The following is a 19,886-nucleotide window of genomic DNA, read 5'->3' on the forward strand; positions in this document are numbered from 1 at the left end:
CCAGTGGACTTCCTCTGCATTTTGCCCTGAAATAACACAAACCTTGCAAAAAGCAAATGGGAAGAGATTGTTGTCTTTTTGATTGTGTAACTTGGCATTAAAGGAATCTCTAATTTATTTGTTTAAAAAAATTAGCCATGCGAAGAAACAAGAAAGTATTGTTTATTCACAGGAAAAAAAAATTAAAAGAACAAAGTCAGATAATTGACACCACCTAACATTGAGACTTGCTACAAAGCTACAGCAATGAAGGCAGTGTGGTTTTGGTGAAAGAATAGACAAATAGGTCAAATGACCAGAATGCAGAGCTTAGAAATAGACCCACACAAAAATAATCAACTGCTGTTTGACAAACGAGCAAAGGCAACTCAGTGGAGAATGGATAATCTTTTCAACAAATGGTGCTGGAACAATTAGACCTCCACATGCAAAAAAAAAAAAAAAAGAAGAAGACAAAGAATTTAGACACAGACCTTACAGTTTTCACAAAAATCAGCTCAAAATTAACCATAGACCTAAATGTATAATGCAGAACCATAAAACTTCCAGAAGATAACACAGGATAAAATCTAGGTGACTTTGGATTTGGTGATGACTTTTTAGATACCACATCAAAAACATAATCCAAGAAAGAAAACACTGTTAAGTTGGACTTCATTAAAATTAAAATTTTTGCTTTGCAAAAGACACTGCAAGAGAGTGAAAAAGACAAACCATAGACTGAGAGAAGATATTTGCAAAACACATATATGATAGGGACTTGTATCCAAACTATGCAAAGAACTCTTAAGCTCCACAATAAGAAAACAAACAACCTAGTTTTTAAATGGGCACAAAAATCTAAACAGACACCTCACCAAAGAAGATATGTAAAGAGCAAATACACATATACATAGCTATTCGATATCATATTTCATCATGGTTTTGCAGATTAATACAGCAATGAAATTACATTACACTTATGAGAATGGGTAAAATCCAAAAACAACATCAAATGTTGGTGAGGATGTGGAGCAACAAGAACTCTCTTTCACTGTTTGTGGGAATGCAAAATGGTGCAGCCACTATGGAACACAGTTTCTTATAAAACTAAGCACAGTCTTATCACACGATCCAGCAAATCACATTCCTGGGTATTTAACCAAAAGAACCGAAAATTTATGTCCATATAAAAGCCTCCATGTGGATGTTTATAGACGCTTTATTCATAACTGTCAAACATTGGAAGCAACAAGATATCCCTCAATAGGTAAAAATATTAACAAACTGGTACATTCACACAATAAAATACTATTGAACAATTAAAAAATTAGCTGGAAAAGCATTAAAATGGCTGAATAGAGGCACCCAGCATTCACCCCCTCTGCAAAGAAGGACCAAAACAGTGAGCAGATAATCACACATTGAATGAGCATCTAAGAGAGAACACTGGAATTCAGCAGAGAAGTGACAGTGCACCTCTGAGGCATGGGAGGAGAGGGAAGTGAAGCAGCCAGCCCAGCTGGGACTAGCTCAGAACCAGGAGGAACTTCCCATTCCAGGGAAAGTTTAACTGAGAGATGTTCAGAGGTCCATGTTTTCACTATGGACTCCTGTAATCCTAGCCATGAGCTAGCTCGTTGGCCCTCACATGCCCTGGGGCTGTCTGGAATATATGCAATGGCATTGTTCCACAATGGGACTTCACATTGGGTCCCACATACCCCATACCCTGAAATCCAAACAGCTTCAGCATAAGGCCCTTTTAAGAGCCCAGCCCTCACCATACACATCCTGTTCTAGGGCCCAACAACCCTGAATCTCCATACCCGTGAAGCCCCACTGATATTCTCCTATGTCCACCTAGAGGGCTACAGCATTGCAATGCCAGCTAAGACCAGCAGTGCAGCCAGGTCCCCAGCACTCTAGCCCATGCAATGCCCCGCATCCCAGGAAACAGGAAGAACAGTGCACCTAGTGGTTCTCCCTGGGACAAAGGGAGTCAAAGTGTGCATTCCCCAGAGCCTCAGAGCCACCTGCCCAGGGCCACCGCCACTTACAGCAACCCCACCTTCCCTAGCAGTAGGACTACAACACATCTACACATGCCTCCAAGGGGCCTGAGGACAGGTCCACCATGCCCTCTGCTGCTAGTGCCTGCCTGCCACTGCCATGGCCAACACTCATCCACGCATGCCACATGGGGTCCTGGGGACTGGCTTGCCCAGCCTGTTGCTGCCACTGCTACTGCCTGTGCTTACCACTTGGGGGCCAGAGGGTTGGTCCACTTTTGCTACTGCTACAGTTGATGCCACACAAATTGTGCAGGGGCGCAAGAACCTGCCCTCCCACTTGGTCCATTACTGCCACTGCAAGCATCCAACTAAATCTCTTGGAGGTTCAAGGACCCATCACCACCAGTGCCCACATACATCACACGGGGACCTGAGAGTCGGCAAGCCTAGGCCACGGCTGCCACCACTGGTGCCTGAGAACAGGCCTGCCTGGTGTCCCCATCTCCAGCAAAGCCTTGCCATAGCGTTTGCTAACAACTGCAACCTAAGCCACTGAGGAACCCAAATGCCACTGACACTGATGACAGCTGAAGAAAACATACAGAAACTACACTGCTGTGCCCACTCAGAATCAAAGCCAAAGCACCCTATACTCAACTAACACTATAAAAACACCTAGAGGCAAAAGTCTTTCCCTATCAAAGCCAATCCATAAAATTGGAAGCAGCAGCTATTACATCAGATCCATAGATATCAACATAAGGACACAAGAAATACAAAAGTGCAAGGAAACATGAAGCCTCCAAAGGAACACAATAATTCTCTAATAACAGATCCCAACGAAAAGAAAATCTATAAAATGGCTGAAAAGTAATTCAAAATAATGATACTAAAGAAACTCAGTGAGTTACAAGACAGCATAGATAAATAATAAAAGAAATCAGAAAAACAACTTATGATCTGAGTCAGAAATTCAACAAAGAAATAGATATTAAAAATAGAACAAAACAGAAATTTTGGAACTACAGCAGTCAATAAATGAAGTAAAAAAATACAATCAAGAGCTTGTACAAACAATAGACTAGGCTGGGTGCAGTGGCTCACATCTGTAATCCCAGCACTTTGGGAGGCCAAGGTGGGTGGATCTCCTGAGATCAGGAGTTCGAGACCGGCCTCGCCAAAATGGTGAAACCCTATCTGTACTAAAAAAAAAAAAAAAATTACAAAAATTAGTTGGGCGTGGTGGCAGGCACCTGTAATTCCAGCTACTTGCGAGGCTGAGGCATGAGAATTGCTTGAACCCGGGAGGCAGAGGTTGCAGTGAGCTGAGATCGCACCACTATGCTCTAGCCTGGGTGACAGGAGCAAAACTCCAGCTCAAAAAAATATATATATATATATATAATTAAAAATTAAAAAACAATAGACTAGATTAAGCAAAAGAAAGAATTTCTGAACTGGAAGACAAGTCTTTTGAAATAACCCAGTGAGGCAAAAAAAAAAAAAAAGGAATAAAAAAGAATAAAGAAAGCCTATGGGACACCATTAAGCAAACAAAATTCACATTTTGGGAGTTCCAGAAGGAGAAGAGATGAGCAAAGGGATAGAAAACATGTTTAATGAAATAATAGCTAAAAAATTCCCAGGTCTTGCAAGAGGTATAGACATCCAGATACAAGAAGCTCAAAAATTCCCAAGTAGATTTAATTCAAAAATACTCTCTGAGGAAGATCACAGTCAAACTCTCAAAAGTTGAAGACAAAAAGAGAATCCTAAAAACAGCAAGAAATTTAAAAAGTCAAGTCATATAGAAGAGACTCCCCATCAGACTAACAGATTTTTCAGCAGAAACTATAGGCCAGGAGAGAATGGGATAATATACTCAAAGTGCTAAAAAAAGAAACTGTCAGCCAAGAAGACTATACCCATCAAAGCTGTCCTTCCATAATGAAGAAGAAATATTCTTTCCCAGACAAGCAACAACTGAGGGAATTCATCATCACTAGACGAGCCCTGTAAGAAATGCTTAAGAGAGTAGAACGTCTGGAAGTGAAAAGATTATATCTACCACTATGAAAACACATGAAAGTATAAAACTCACTAGTAGAGCAAATACATAAATGAAAGAGAAAAGAGTTGAAGTTACTACTACAGAAAACCACCAAAGTTCAATGATAAACAATGAGAGGAAGAAAGGAACAAAGGATATACAAAACAACCAGAAAACAATAAGCCAAATGACAGAAATAAGTCATTACCTATCAGTGATAACCTTGAATGTAAAAAGATTAACTTCCTCACTTAAAAGATATGAACTAGCTGAATAGATTTTTTTACTTACCCAACTATATGCTGCCTACAAGACACTCACTTCACCTTCAAAGATGCATATAGACTGAAATTGAAGGAAAGGAAAAAGATATTCCCTGCCAATGGAAACCAAAAGCAAGCAAGAATAGCTATACTTATCAGATAAAACAGACTTTAAGTATAAAACTATTAAAAAAGACAAAAAAGCCATTATATAATGTTAAAGGGATCAATTCATCAAAAGGATATAACAATTCTAAGTATATATGTGCCCCACACAGGAACATCCAGATATATAAAGCAAATGTTATTAGATCAAAAGAGAGAGATAGACTCCAATACGATAATAGTTGGGAACTTCAACATCCCACTCTCAGCATTGAACAGATCACTTAGACAGAATATCAGCAAAGAAACATTGGATTTAAACTGCACTTTAGACAAAATGGATCTAACAGATATTTACAGAACATTTCATCTGATAGCTGCAGAGTACACATTCTTCTCATCAGTGCATGGAACATTGTCCAGAATAGACCACATCTTAGGCCACAAAACAAGTTTCAACAAAAGTTTTAAAAATCGAAATCATATCAAGTATTTTCTCAGATCACAATGGAATAAAACTACAAATGAATAACAAGATGAACTTTGGAAACTGTATAAATACATGGAAATTAAACAACATGCTCCTGAACAACCATTGGGTGAATGAAGAAATTAAATAGGAGGTGAAAAAAATTCTTGAAAAAAATTAAAATGCAAATACAGGACACCAAAGCCTAGGAGACACAGCAAAAACAGTGCTAAGATGGAAATTTATAGCAATAAATGCCTACATCAAAAAAGTAGAAAGATTTGAAATAAACAACCTAACAATGAACCTCAAGGAAGCAAGAACAAATAGAAAAGCAAGAACAAACACTTTCAAATGTTAGGAGAAGGAAAGAAATACTAAAGCTCAGAGAACTAAACAAAAGAGATATTTAAAAATAGAAAAGATCAATAAAACAAAAAAATTGTTTTTTGAAAAGATAAACAAAATCAATAAACCTTTAGCTAGACTAACCAAGACAAGAAAAGAAAGAAGACCAAAATAAATAAATCAGAAATAAAAAAGGAGACATTACAACTGATACCACAGAAATATAAAAGATCATTGGAGACAATTATGAACACCTATATGTTAACAAATTGGAAACCCTACAGGAAATGTATAAATTTCTGGATACATACAACCTACCAAATTTGAGCCTGGAAGAAACAGAAAAATCTGAACAGACCAATAATAAGTAATAAGCTTGAATCAGTAATAAAACATTTCCCAACAAAGAAATTCTCAGGACTGGATGGCTTTACTGCTGAATTACACAAAACTTTTAACAAATAATTAACACAAAGTTTTCTCAAACTATTCAAAAAAATTTAAGATGAAGGTATTCCTCCTAACTCATTCTACAAAGCCAGCATTTTCCTGATACCAAAACCAGACAAGGGCTGGGTGTGGTGACTCACACCTGTAATCCCAGAACTTTGGGAGGCTGAGGTGGGCAGATCACCTGAGGTCAGGAGTTCAAGACAAGCCTGGCCAACATGGTGAAACCTTATCTCTACTAAAAATACAAAAAATTAGCCAGGTGTGTTGGCAGACACCTGGAATCCCAGCTACTCAGGAGGCCAAGGTATGAGAATCACTTGAACCCGGGAGGCAGAGGTTGTAGTGAGCTGAGATTGTGCCACTGCACTCCAGACTGGGTGACAGAGTGAGACTCAGTCTCAAAAAAAAAAAAAAAGAAAGAAAGAAATCAAGAAAGCAATCCTATTTGCATAGCTACAAGACAATTACAATACCTAGGAATAAACAATCAAGAAGGCAAAAGGCCCCTACAACAAAAACTACAAAATACTGATGAAAGAAATTGAGAACACAAAAAAATGGAAAGACATCCCATGTTCATGGATTGGAAGAATTAATATTGTTAAAATGACCACACTACTCAAAGCAATCTACAGATCCAATGCAATCCCTATCAAAATACCAATGATATTATTTACAGAAATATAAAAAATAATCTCAAAATTCATATGGAACCAGAAAACACCCCAAATAGCCAAATCAATACTGAGGAAAAAGGGCAAAGCTGAAGGGATCACACCACTTGACTTCAAATGATACTGCAAAGCAAAAGTAGCATGGTATTGGTACAAATACAGATACATAGACCAATAGAACAGAATACGGAACCCATAAATTAATCCACATATTTACAGCCAATCAATTTTCAACAAAGGTGCCAACAACATACATTGGGGAAAGGCCACTCTCTTCAATAAATGATGCTGACTTCATACTCACTCATATGTATAAGAATGAAACTAGACCCCTATGAGAATGAAACTAGACCCCTATCTCTTACCATATACAAAAATCAATTCAAAATGGATTAAAGACTTAAATGTAAGACTTGAAAGTATAAAACTACTAAGAGAAAACAGAAGAAATGCTTGAGACTTTGGTCTAGGTAAAGATCTTATGGTTAAAATTTCAAAAGTACAGGCAATGAAAACATAAATAGACAAATGGGACTACATTAAACTAAAAACTTCTACACAGCACAGGAAACAATCAACAGGGTGAATAGATAACAGGGTTAAATGGGCGAAAATATTTGCAAACTGTTAATCCAATAAAGACTAATAGCCACAATATACAAAGAACTCAAATAACTCAACAGCAAAAATAATAATAATCCTATGAAAAAGTAGGCACAGGATTTGAATAGACATTTCTCAAAAGAAGACATACAAATGGCCAACAGTTATATGAAAAAAATGCTCACCATGAATCATCAGGGAAGTGCAAATCAAAACCACAATGAGATATCATCTCATTCTAGTTTAAATGGCTATCATCAAACAGACAATAAATAGCAAATGCTGGTGAGACTGCAGAGAAAAGAGAACTCTTATACACTGCTGGTGGGAATGTAAATTAGTACAGCCATTATGGAGAACAGTACAGAGTTGTCTCAAAAAACTAAAAATAGAACTAACATACAATCCAGCAACCCTACTTCTGGATGTTTATCTAAAAGAACAGAAATCAGTGTATCAAAGGGATACCTGCACCTCCATGTTGATTGCAGCACTATCCACAATAGCCAAAATATGGAATCAACCTAACAGTCCATCAACAGATGAATGGATAAATAAAATGTGATATATATACACAATGGAATACCATTCAGCCATTAAAAATAATTAAATCGTGTCATTTGCAGCAATATGGATGGACCTGGAGGTCATTATGTTAGCAAAATAAGCCAGGCACAGAAAGGCAAATATTGTGTGTTCTCACTCATCTGTGGGAGCTAAAATACTCATCTCAGGAGGGTAGAGAGTAGAACAATAGTTACCAGAGACTAAGAGGTGAGTGAGGGAATGAAGAGAGGTTGGTTAATGGATAAAAACATACAGTTAGATAAAAAGTAAAAGTTCTAGTGTTCAATAACACAGTAGGGTGACTATAGCTAACAATAATTTATTGTATATTTCAAAACAGCTAGAAGAGAAGATCTGGAATGTTCCCCCACCCACACACAAAATGATAAATGTTTGAGATGGTGGATATCCTAAATACCCTGATTTGACACACGGTATGTATGTGTCAAAATATTATAGTTACCCCATAAATATGTATAATTATTTTGTGGGGAAGGAAAGAAGAAAGAGAAAAAGAGAAGGAAGGCAGGGAGGGAGGGAGGAAGGAAGGGAGGAAGGAAGGAAGAAAGGGGAGGGAAGGAAGGAAAGAAAGGAGGGAGAGAGGGAGAGAGAGAAGGAGAGAGAGAAAGAGAGAGAAAGAGGAAGGAAGGGAGGGAGGGAGGGGAGGCGAGGGGAGGGGAGGAAGGGAGGGAAGGGAGGGAGGGGAGAGAAGGAGGGGGAAGATCCTTAAATCCATTTTGCTAGGTGAAAGAAGTCAGTCTGAAAAAGCTAAATACTATTTTATTTCAACTATATGATATTCCGGGAAAGGCAAAACTAAATAGACAAAAAAAAACTGCTCTAAAAAATAAGGTCTATTGATTTTTAAAAAAAAATTAATAGAAATAAAAAAGCATAGACATTGGACTTACTAGGCAAAGGCTTTAAATCAACTGTATTGAAAGTTAACTACGTGCTGTACTCAAAAAATAGTTATTCTCTTTTAAAGAAGAAGTTCTTTTATCCTCCCCCACCACCAAATATTAGACCAGCCAGTTTGATAATTTAAAAAAGCAGGCAAGAAGCCAGTCCCAAAAACTCCAAGACATACTCAGTAGTTTATACCAGTATCCAGTTTGGCACTAACTCAGACATCTGCTGCAACCAGTGACCCTTCACGGCTGAAGGGTTAACAAATCCATTTCTCTCTTTCTCCATGGACTGATCTGACCTCAAGTTAACTTCCTAGCCCTATTCTGAAAACCTGAAACATACAGAAAGTCAGTTGTGTACCAGCCAACATTACTTATTGTAAAAATGATCCCTGACTGGTAAATTGCATCCAGGATGAAAGGACTGTGTATGAACTATAAGTACCAGGTAGAAAATTGAGCTTCTGAATGTGGCCTATTGGGGCATGTGGGTATGAATGTTTAGTTGAGCCTGAGAAACCTCCTGATGGGCACTCGACAGTGGTGCCAGTGCTGAGCTAGACTTTCAGCAGTGCTGATTATAATCCCGAAAGACACAATCCTGAAGGCCATAATCCTGACTGCTGAAATCCTAAAAGATCAAAGTCCCCAAAGTCTAAAATCCCTAATGTCCAACTGAATCCTCAAATCATAATGACCTATCATTTGATCTGGAATTAGGTGTGATCAAGGCTTCTAAAAGGGAATTTCAAGGTGTTACCAAAAAAGTTTGTTTTCTTCCATTCAGCCCAATGCATTTGTCAGAAAATTCAGTTGAGAGGATTGGCCACATAATGTGGCAATGATGAAAAATTTAGTTTAAAAATACATTATTTGTCTGCACTGGCGTTCCTTCTGGCTGATGAAATACCAGGAGTTCTCAATGAATTAAAGTTGCATTTGCCTAAAGAACCCAGTAAAGTTACTGACTGATTTGAAAATAATAATGCATATGGTAGGATAAGAAGACACAGGCCTGGTGCTGTGGCTCACACCTGTAATTCCAGCACTTTGGGAGGCCGAGGCCAATGGATCACAAGGTCAGGAGTTCAAGACCAGCCTGGCCAACATGGTGAAATTTTTTAGTCTCTACTAAAAAAATACAAAAATTAGCTGGGCATGGTGGTGGGTTCCTGTAATCCCAGCTAGTCGGGAGGCTGAGGCAGGAGAATTGCTTGAACCCGGGAGGTGGAGGTTGCAATGAGCCAAGATTGCGCCATTACACTCCAGCCTGGGTGACAGGGCAAGACTCCATCTCAAAAAAAAAAAAAAAAAAGAAGACACACAATGCTGTTGCTGATTGATCACCAGTATTGTTTCTGCCAAATGTGTGGTCTGTATATGACTGCATGCAGAATAGATTTTCATGTACCCAAATCAACACAGAAGCATGGCACTGAAGATGGGAACATTTAACAGGAATGCTCATGTTGGTGTAAATAGAAGCAGAGAAGCATTTCCAAATGAGCAGTGCCACATCGAAAATAAATGTGAATGTATTTTCTGAGGAGAACAGTGCCCTGGAAGAAATAAATCAGCTATTTGTTGTGATGCAAGACTTTATTAATAATGGTGAAAGTTGGCCAGCTCTTATGGACTACCTCGATGCAAATCCCCATAATCTGTTCCTATGATATACTTTTTCTTCTTGATTTTTTTTTGAGGGGTGGGGTGGATGGTTAATTTTTTTGCTTTTCTTTTCCTTTGTCCTATTATTTTAAATCATCAACATTATTTTTTACAATTTGCTATGCTATGTATTTCATCTTCACATCATTTCCAATACTGGAGGTATAAATTTTATGAAGACTATTGGAGAGTTCTAATTTATTTTATGCAAAAAATTTATTTTGACTCCATAAAAGTACATTATCACAACATTGACTTTGTGTGCAAGCATTGTGTGTGTATGTGAAAACACTGAAACTTCTACTGGGCGCAGAGGCTCATCTCTGTAATCCCAGCACTTTGGGAGGCCACGTCGGGCAGATGGCTTGAGCTCTGGAGTTTGAGACCAACCCGGGCAACACAGTGAAACCCTGTCTCTACAAAAAATACAAAAATTAGCCAGGCATAGTGGTGCCTGCCTGTAGTCCCAGCTACTAGGGAGGCTGAAGTGGAGGATGGCTTGGGCCCAGGAGGCAGAGGTAGTTGCAGTGAGCAGAGATTAAAAGGAGAGAGAGAGAGAAAGAGAGAAGAAAAAAGGGAAACTTTCTCAATAAATGAAAAGTCCTTTTTGTCCATCTGCATTTGTGAAAGATAAAATTTCTCAAGCTCTGAGCTCTCTGGGCAACTATATATGTGGTGGTGACCCATCACAGTTTTTGATCAATCGCATCAAAGGACTTAGGTTGCCCATCATGGTTTGACAGCGTGGATGGCAGCAGTTATATAAGCCATTCATTTGTTGAGTACGGTTCATCTGTTCATGAGTGTTTACGCATGCAACTGTCCTTAGCATATCTGAGTGTTCATGCTAGCAAAAATATGTATGTCATTATTGTGTACTTTATTTGTAAAGTGACTTATAAAATATTGTCATGTTTTCATATGTTTCTCAAATAAATTGCCTTTCAAAAATGTAAATGAATGTCTTTTAAAGAATGTTTAAAAATTTTTTTTCAGAATTGTATTTTCAGGATTTTGATCTTCCAGGATTTCAACATTCAGGATTACAGCACTTGGGCTTGCATCTTTCAGGATTCTGACCCAAACCCGACTTTCTGATCCCCAATGCAATTTAGCCAAGGTGACATCAAAAGAAAGGGAAGGGGAGGAAGGTGGTTGGCAGGACATTGAGGCCTGGCCAGGAGGTGGATCTGCCTACAACGTGATGACCAAAGCCCTGTGGAAGATGAGAGGGATCAATCCTTTTGGGAGGGCAGATGAGGACTGGAATGAGGCTATATTTATATCTTAAAGGAGGAACTACCTACTCCCTCCACCTTCATGAATTGGACCTGACCAAAACTAGCTATAAGTGGCCTGGCAGACGTGATATCACCATTCATGGAGCCAGTGAGAAAATGCAATTAACCCAGGCCAAACTGGGCATTTGTGCCTTGCTGGGGGCTGGTAGCAGGCACACAAGCCCACAGATCCCATGTTCATGACTGGGAAAAAGGGGTGGGACTAAAATTACTTTAAAGGGAAAGCAAAGAGCCAGTCTCAGAAACTCAGACATATGCTTAGGAGTCTACTCCCCTTAGGCTCTTACCTGCACAGAAAAGCATCTGTGAGCCCCCACGGGGGGCAAAAGCCAGCATGCCTCTGTGTGCCAGCACACAAGGCCAGACAAGTCTCCATGGCCACCCAGCTCCCACAGGGGCATCCTGGCTGCCTGTCCTCATGACCTAATCACCTTCCAGAGGCCCACACGTCTAATACCATCATGTTGGTAATTAGGTTTCAACATACGAATTTCAGAGAGACACAAACATTCGGGCCATAGCAATGACACATATACTGTGCTTTTTTTAATCCCAGGAGTGTTTTAATTATAGAATCTCATTGTTGACACAGATCCCATTACAATGGGTAAGTATTTTTCCAACCAACATTAGATTGCAAGCCACAAATTTAGAGAGACAGGATTCAGCACATGATAATCTGAAAACATCAAGTTCTAACAGCTAACACACTGACAAAATGAAAAAGTTTGCCAGGCTAAAGCTGCTGTATAGAAGAGATAACTACTTTCTCAGGGCCCAGAAAGCCTCGTTGCATTGCGACAGATTGTAGACATTGATGTTCATGACAATGATGCTGAGCAAACAAGAAAAGACTACCTGACTGAGGCAGGGCAGCAGGTGCGTGAGCCCACAAACCCCATGTTCATGACTGAGACAAAGGACTGGAACTGCCAGGCTGGCTCAGAACTTTTCAGGCTCTGTTCTGCACAAGAAAGCATCTATGAGCTCCTGGGGGACAAAAGCAGCCACCAACATTTTTAAAGTAAGGCTCTGTGTTGCAGGGATAATTGAGAGCAGATTACCAAAATGAGCACTGCTCATTGCTCAGTTTTATTTAAAAAGGACCCACTTTTCACCATCAGGGGATACACTGGAAATAGTAAAACAGTCAAGAGATGAATCCTTTATTTACAAAGGATCCACTTTTCACCATCAGGGGATGTATTGGAAATGGTAAAACAGGAAAGAGATGAGTCCTTTATTTACAAAGGATCCACTTTTCATCATCAGAGGATATATTGGAAATAGTAAACAGGCAAGAGATGAGTACAGTTTCAACCAACCACTCTTTGGAAGAGTGAAAACCCTGAGTTGGGGAACTTTTATTACAGAATGGCGTATGGTTAAAAGCTCTTCACTAATCCATATAACTTCTCCCAACTGCCCATCAGAACACCCACAGAGACATACATACATTTGAAAAGTCCACTTTGCCACTGAAAACAAAGAAGCACAGAAACGTAACGGCAGGATCCAGGAGCATCTTCACTCACAAAAATGTAACTGGAACTGTGTTAGGGCAAACCTGCCACACTCAAGCTTTGTCTCAGGAAAATAGACTCCCTGATGAAAGGCAGGAAGAAATTTATCCTCTCTCTGTCTCTGATTCAAACAGTGAGGATAAGTTCCAACTAGTACTTAATGAGTAATTAGTCAGTGTCCCTTTTACCTCAATGGTACTGACATGAGTGGATCAGCATGCTGAGTTTTCCTTCTGTGGACTGCCACACTCCATTCTCCCCAAACTTTACACTTAGTGATGGACAGTACTAGGTAAGAGCTGGACATGGGGCAGGGAACAACTTTAGGGAGCACACCGCATTCTGAGATGTGTAACTCAGACAATACTTACAGATATGGACAGCAACTGGAATACTGGTAGCCGTGTTCATCAGGAATTGCAGTTTTTATACACAATATATACAAAGTATATATTGGTCAAAGTACTAGAGAGTTGGGCAATGATAGGAGAAGCTACTACTTTATACTGGTTATATGGTCAAAACAAACAGCTCACAATGAAGATGTAACAGATAAGAACACTTATGCAGCAAGTAATATTGCATCAAAATTTACAAAGTAAAAAATGTTACAAAACACATGGAGACATTGTGAGTAAAAGTATTTAGCATATTTCTCTGGGTCACTCTTAGATCAAGTAACAAAAAATAAAAACATATATGGAAATTTGAATGAGATAATTAATAAAGGATTTAATAGAGACATAAGCTGTACCCTACAAAAAGAGAACATCATATGTCTAAGTCTCTAGAGTTCATAGAGCATTTACTAAAATCAATTGTTTTTTAGGTCAAATACATACATCTTAAATTAAGTATTCCAAAACAGAAATTATAAAAGTCATATTTCTGACTATAAAAGAAACTTTTAAAATCACATTTAAAAATGTTCTAAGAGGCCTGGCATGGTGGCTCATACCTGTAATCCCAGCACTTTGGGAGGCCAAGGTAGGTGGATCTCCTGAGGTGAGGAGTTCGAGACCAGCCTTGCCAACATGGTGAAACCCTGTCTCTACTAAACATACAAAAAAAAAAGAAAATTAGCCAGGCGTGGTGGTACACACCTGTAGTCCCAGCTACTTTGGGGGCTGAGGCAGGAGAATCACTTGAACCTGGGAGGCGGAGGTTGCAGTGAGCTAAGACTGTGCCACTGCACTCCAACCTGGGCAACAAAATCACATTTTCAAATACAAACATTACAAATTATGATAGTCAAAAGGGTGGTTTGTATGTGTTCCAGCTTCCTCTTCTTGCCTTAAATTCCTGAAATGACCAAATATTTTTTAAAATATTAATTAAGTTATATCTATATCTATCTATTAAAGTTTTATCTATATTGATGGATTGATAGATCCAGAACACACTGAAAGGCAAGGGAACTCTTAGGGGACTGAAACCGAGAAGTCTCTGAAATCCAGAAAGGGACTCACCTATGATAGAATACTGGCCTCCCAAAGATGTCTACTTCTAATCCCCCGACTTGGTGAATATGGTATGTTACATGGCAAAGGAAAATTAATGTTGCGGATGAAATTATAGTTGCTAATCAACTGATCTTAAAATAGGAAGATTATCCTGAATTATTTGGGTGGCCCCAGCGTAATCACAAGCATCCTTAAAAGTGGAAGAGGAAGGCAGAGAGGATGTCATGGTGATGTGATATGAGAAGAACTTGGCCCATCCTTGCTGGCCCTGAAGATAAAGGAAGGGGACTATGAGTCAAGAAATCTGAGCAGCCTCTAGAAGTTTGAAAAGGCAAGTACCTGGATTCCCTCCTAGAACCTCCAGAAAGAATGCAGCCTTGCCAGTCCCTTGATTTTAGCCCAACAAGACCTGTGTCAGACTCCTACCCTACAGAATGGTAAGATAATAAATGTATATTGTTTTAAGCCACATTTGTGGTAATTTGTTACAGCATCAGTAGAAAATTAGTAGAGACTGGGGCCAGGCATGGTGGCTCACCTCTGTAATCCTAGCACTTTGGGAGGCCGAGGTGGATGGATTGCCTCAGGTCAGAAGCTCGAGACCAACCTGGCCAACATGGTGAAACCCTGTCTCCATTAAAAACACAAAAATTAGCCGGGCGTGGCAGTGGGTACCTGTAGTTCCAGCTATTCAGGAGGCTGAGGCAGGAGAATCACTTGAACCTGGGAGGTGGAGGTTGCAGTGAGCTGAGATTGTGCCACTGTACTCCAGGCTGGGCCACAGAGCGAGATGTCACCAAAAAAAAAAAAAAAAGAGAGAGAAAGAAAAGAAAAGACAATTAGTAGAGACTGGTTTGATCCAGCACCCCAACAAGCAGGCTATGAAAATAGATCAACAAGCACTTTCACAAGAAGCCTTAAACACAGTTGCACAATCAAGAAGCATGATACTGCAGAAAGCAAATACCATAATAGAAAGGAGCCAAACTCAAGATATGAAAGAAGTTAATACCCAATAAAACAGAAATAAAAGAGCAGAATAGGCATTTATAATAGATATCCTCAGAAAGAGGCAAGATTCATTTAAAAATAGAGTAAGAATCATGGAAATTATAGACAATTATTGAAAAGAAAAACTCATTGGATGAGTTGGGTTGCAAATAGCACCACTAATGAGAAAATTAATGATAGAGAAGACCAAGGAGAATTTTCCCAAACTCACCAGGGGAGGCCAAAGAGACAGAAAACATACTAAAATGCTAAAAGACATGGAAGACAGATCCATATCTGAATTCCCAGAGGATGGAGAGTTTAAAAAGAAATGGACTCTAAAATAATAAAATACAAGAAGGATTATTTAGCAAAGAAAAGTAGTAAAATTTAGTGCTAAGTACCAAAAAGTATTGATGACAAAAATCTTAATAAAAATCTCGAGCTAAAAACTGCCAATGATAAGAAGGGAGAAGGGAGTTGGCTGAAGGTGGGTTAGGGAGGGAGAGAGTGCACTAAAACCATGTAAGATAGTTGTCTAATTGAAAGGAAGCTATAGATGCCAATTAACTCCTGATGTTGTTAGAAAAATATTTGTAAGTATATATATTATAAAATTAAGAGTAATTATGAGAAAATACAAATGAAAGGGATAAATTTCAGTCATTTATGGGGAAGGGATTGAGCTCAGAATAAAGAAATCCCAATCAATCTAGCTGTGTCCTGAAGAAACAATACAATGAGTAATTAGGATGTTTCTGAGATTGTAGAAATGGTCTATCATTAACAAGTCTATAACAATAATTCAACTGAGTAAGTCAAACAAGAAAAATAGATGAGCATCTCTATAAAGGTGAAAAATTCACTTGATAAAATTCAGTCCTCATCTTTGATTAAATGCAATTTTAGGTATTTAAAAAATACTTTGAAAACTTGATAAAGAATACCTCAAATATCTAACTTTAATCAATATTCCACCCCAAGGCATTCCTGTTAAAGTCAACATCAAGAATGCAGACATTAGGGAGGATGGTTCCAAGATGGCCAAATAGGAACAGCTCCAGTCTATAGCTCTCAGCATGAGTGATGCAGAAGACGGGTGATTTCTGCATTTCCAACTGAGGTACCCGGTTCTTCTCACTGGGGCTTGTCGGACAGTGGGGGCAGGACAGTGGGTGCAGCCCAATGAGTGTGAGCTGAAAGAGGGTGAGGCATCGCCTCACCCGGGAAGCGCAAGGAGTCGGGGAATTCCCTTTCCTAGCCAAGGGAAGGGGTGACAGATGGCACCTGGAAAATCAGGTCACTCCCACCCTAATACCGAGCTTTTCCAAAGGTCTTAGCAAACGGCACACCAGGAGATTATATCCTGCACCTGGCTCAGAGGGTCCCACACCCATGGAGCTTCGCTCATTGCTAGCACAGCAGTCTGAGTTTGAACTGCAAGGTGGCAGCGAGGCTGGGGGAGGGTCGCCAGCCATTGCTGAGGCTTGAGTAGGTAAACAAAGCAGCCAGGAAGCTCAAACTGGGTGGAGCCCACCGCAGCTCAAGGAGGCCTGCCTGCCTGCCTCTGTCCCACCTCTGGGGGCAGGGCATAGCCGAACAAAAGGCAGCAGAAACCTTTGCAGACTTAAATGTCCGTGTCTGACAGCTTTGAAGAGAGTAGTGGTTCTCCCAGCACAGAGTTTGAGATCTGAGAACGGACAGACTGCCTCCTCAAGTGGGTCCCTGACCCCCGAGTAGCCTAACTGGGAGGCACCCCCCAGTAGGGGCAGACTGACACCTCACACGGCCGGGTACCCCTCTGAGACAAAGCTTCCAGAGGAACAATCAGGCAGCAACATTTGCTGTTCATCAATATTCGCTGTTCTGCAGCCTCCGCTGCTGATACCCAGGCAAACAGCGACTGAAGTGTACCTCCAGGAAACTCCAACAGACCTGCAGCTGAGGGTCCTGACTGTTAGAAGGAAAACTAACAAAAAGAAAGGACATCCACACCAAAACCCCATCTGTACGTCACCATCATCAAAGACCAAAGGTGGATAAAACCACAAAGATGGGGAAAAAACAGAGCAGAAAAGCTGAAAATTCTAAAATTCAGAGCACCTCTCCTCCTCCAAAGGAACGCAGCTCCTCGCCAGCAATGGAACAAAGCTGGACAGAGAATGACTTTGAAGAGTTGAGAGAAGAAGGCTTCAGACCATCAAACTTCTCCGAGCTTAAGGAGGAAGTTTGAACCCATTGCAAAGAAGCTAAAAACCTTGAAAAAAGATTAGACGAATGGCTAGCTAGAATAACCAGTGTAGAGAAGTCCTTATAGGACCTGATGGAGCTGAAAACCATGGCATGAGAACTATGTGATGAATGCACAAGCTTCAGTAGCCGATTCGATCAACTGGAAGAAAGGGTATCAGTGATCAAAGATCAAATGAATGAAATGAAGCAAGAAGAGAAGTTTAGAGGAAAGAGAGTAAAAAGAAACAAACAAATCCTCCAAGAAATATGGGACTATGTGAAAAGGCCAAATCTATGTCTGATTGGTGTACCTGAACTTGATGGGGAGAATGGAACCATGTTGGAAAACATTCTGCAGGATATGATCCAGGAGAACTTCACCAATCTAGCAAGGCAGGCCAACATTCAAATTCAGGAAATACAGAGAATGCCACAAAGTTACTCCTCGAGAAGAGCAACTCCAAGACACATAATTGTCAGATTCACCAAAGTTGAAATGAAGGAAAAAGTGTTAAGGGCAGCCAGAGACAAAGGTCAGGTTACCCACAAAGGGAAGCCCATGAGACTAACAGCTGATCTCTCAGCAGAAACTCTACAAGCCAGAAGAGAGTAGGGGCCAATATTCAACATTCTTAAAGAAAAGAATTTTCAAATCAGAATTTCATATCCAGCCAAACTAAGCTTCATAAGTGAAGGAGAAATAAAATACCTTACAGACAAGCAAATGCTGAGAGATTTTGTCACCACCAGGCCTGCCCTACAAGAGCTCCTGAAGGAAGCACTAAACATGGAAAGGAAAAACCAGTACCAGCCACTGCAAAAACATGCCAAAATGTAAAGACCATCAATGCTAGGAAGAAACTGCATCAACTAACAAGCAAAATAACCAGCTAACATCATAATGACAGATCAAATTCACACATAATAATATTAACCTTAAATGTAAATGGGCTAAATGCTCCAATTAAAAGACACAGACTGGCAAATTGGATAAAGAGTCAAGACCCATCAGTGTGCTGTATTCAGGAGACCCATCTCACGTGCAGAGACACACATAGGCTCAAAATAAAGGGATGGAGGAAGATCTACCAAGCAAATGGAAAACAAAAAAAGGCAGAGGTTGCAGTCCTAGTCTCTGATAAAACAGACTATAAACCAACAAAAATCAAAACAGACAAAGAAGGCCATTACATAATGGTAAAGGGATCAATTCAACAAGAAGAGCTAACTATCCTAAATATATACGCACCCAATACAGGAAAACCCAGATTCATAAAGCAAGTCCTTAGAGATCTACAAAGAGACTTAGACTCCCACACAATAATAATGGGAGACTTTAACACCCCACTGTCAATATTAGACAGATCAACGAGACAGAAAGTTAACAAGGATATCCAGGAATTAAACTCAGCTCTGCACCAAGCAGACCTAATAGACATCTACAGAACTCTCCACCCCAAATCAACAGAATATACATTTTTCTCAGCACCACACTGCACTTATTCCAAAATTGACCACATAGTTAGAAGTAAAGCACTCCTCAGCAAATGTAAAAGAACAGAAATTATAACAAACTGTCTCTCAGACCACAGTGCAATCAAACTAGAACTCAGGATTAAGAAACTCTCTCTAAACCACTCAACTACATGGAAACTGAACAACCTGCTCCTGAATGACTACTGGCTTCATAACAAAATGAAGGCAGAAATAAAGATGTTCTTTGAAACCAGCGAGAACAAAGACACAACATACCAGATCTCTGGGACACATTTAAAGCAGTGTGTAGAGGGAAATTTATAGTACTAAATGCCCACAGGAGAAAGCAGGAAAGATCTAAAATTGACACCCTAACATCACAATTAAAAGAACTAGAGAAGCAAGAGCAAACATATTGTAAAGCTAGCAGAAGGCAAGAAATAACTAAGATCAGAGCAGAACTGAAGGAGATAGAGACACAAAAAACCCTTCAAAAAATCAATGAATCCAGGAGCTGGGTTTTTGAAAAGATCAATGAAATCGACAGACCTCTAGCAAGACTAATAAAGAAGAAAAGAGAGAAATATCAAATCGACGCAATAAAAAAATGATAAAGGGGATATCACCACCAATCCCACAGAAATACAAACTACCGTCAAAGAATACTATAAACACCTCTATGAAAATAAACTAGAAAATCTAGAAGAAATGGATAAATTCCTGGACACATACATTCTCGCAAGACTAAACCAGGAAGAAGTTGAATCCCTGAATAGACCAATAACAGGCTCTGAAA

The 19,886-nt window shown here is 39.6% G+C and overlaps 2 protein-coding genes across 7 annotated transcripts in view; both read right to left on the reverse strand.

The window, feature by feature from the left end:
* Positions 1-19,886, reverse strand: part of TLR1 (toll like receptor 1) — a 59,716-nt gene that overhangs the window by 33,770 nt on the left and 6,060 nt on the right. The gene's annotated exons all lie outside the window — the stretch shown is intronic.
* Positions 1-19,886, reverse strand: part of TLR6 (toll like receptor 6) — a 34,906-nt gene that overhangs the window by 7,979 nt on the left and 7,041 nt on the right. The window contains exon 2 of one of the 5 annotated variants that reach the window (XM_054485619.2): positions 15,068-15,165. The exons of 2 other annotated variants lie outside the window; for them this stretch is intronic. The gene's annotated coding sequence lies outside the window, so the exon portion shown is untranslated. 2 more of the 5 variants (XM_054485622.2, XM_054485621.2) reach the window with 2 other exon arrangements.

The sequence above is a fragment of the Pongo pygmaeus genome, chromosome 3 (assembly GCF_028885625.2).
Source record: "Pongo pygmaeus isolate AG05252 chromosome 3, NHGRI_mPonPyg2-v2.0_pri, whole genome shotgun sequence".
Lineage (NCBI taxonomy): Eukaryota > Metazoa > Chordata > Mammalia > Primates > Hominidae > Pongo > Pongo pygmaeus.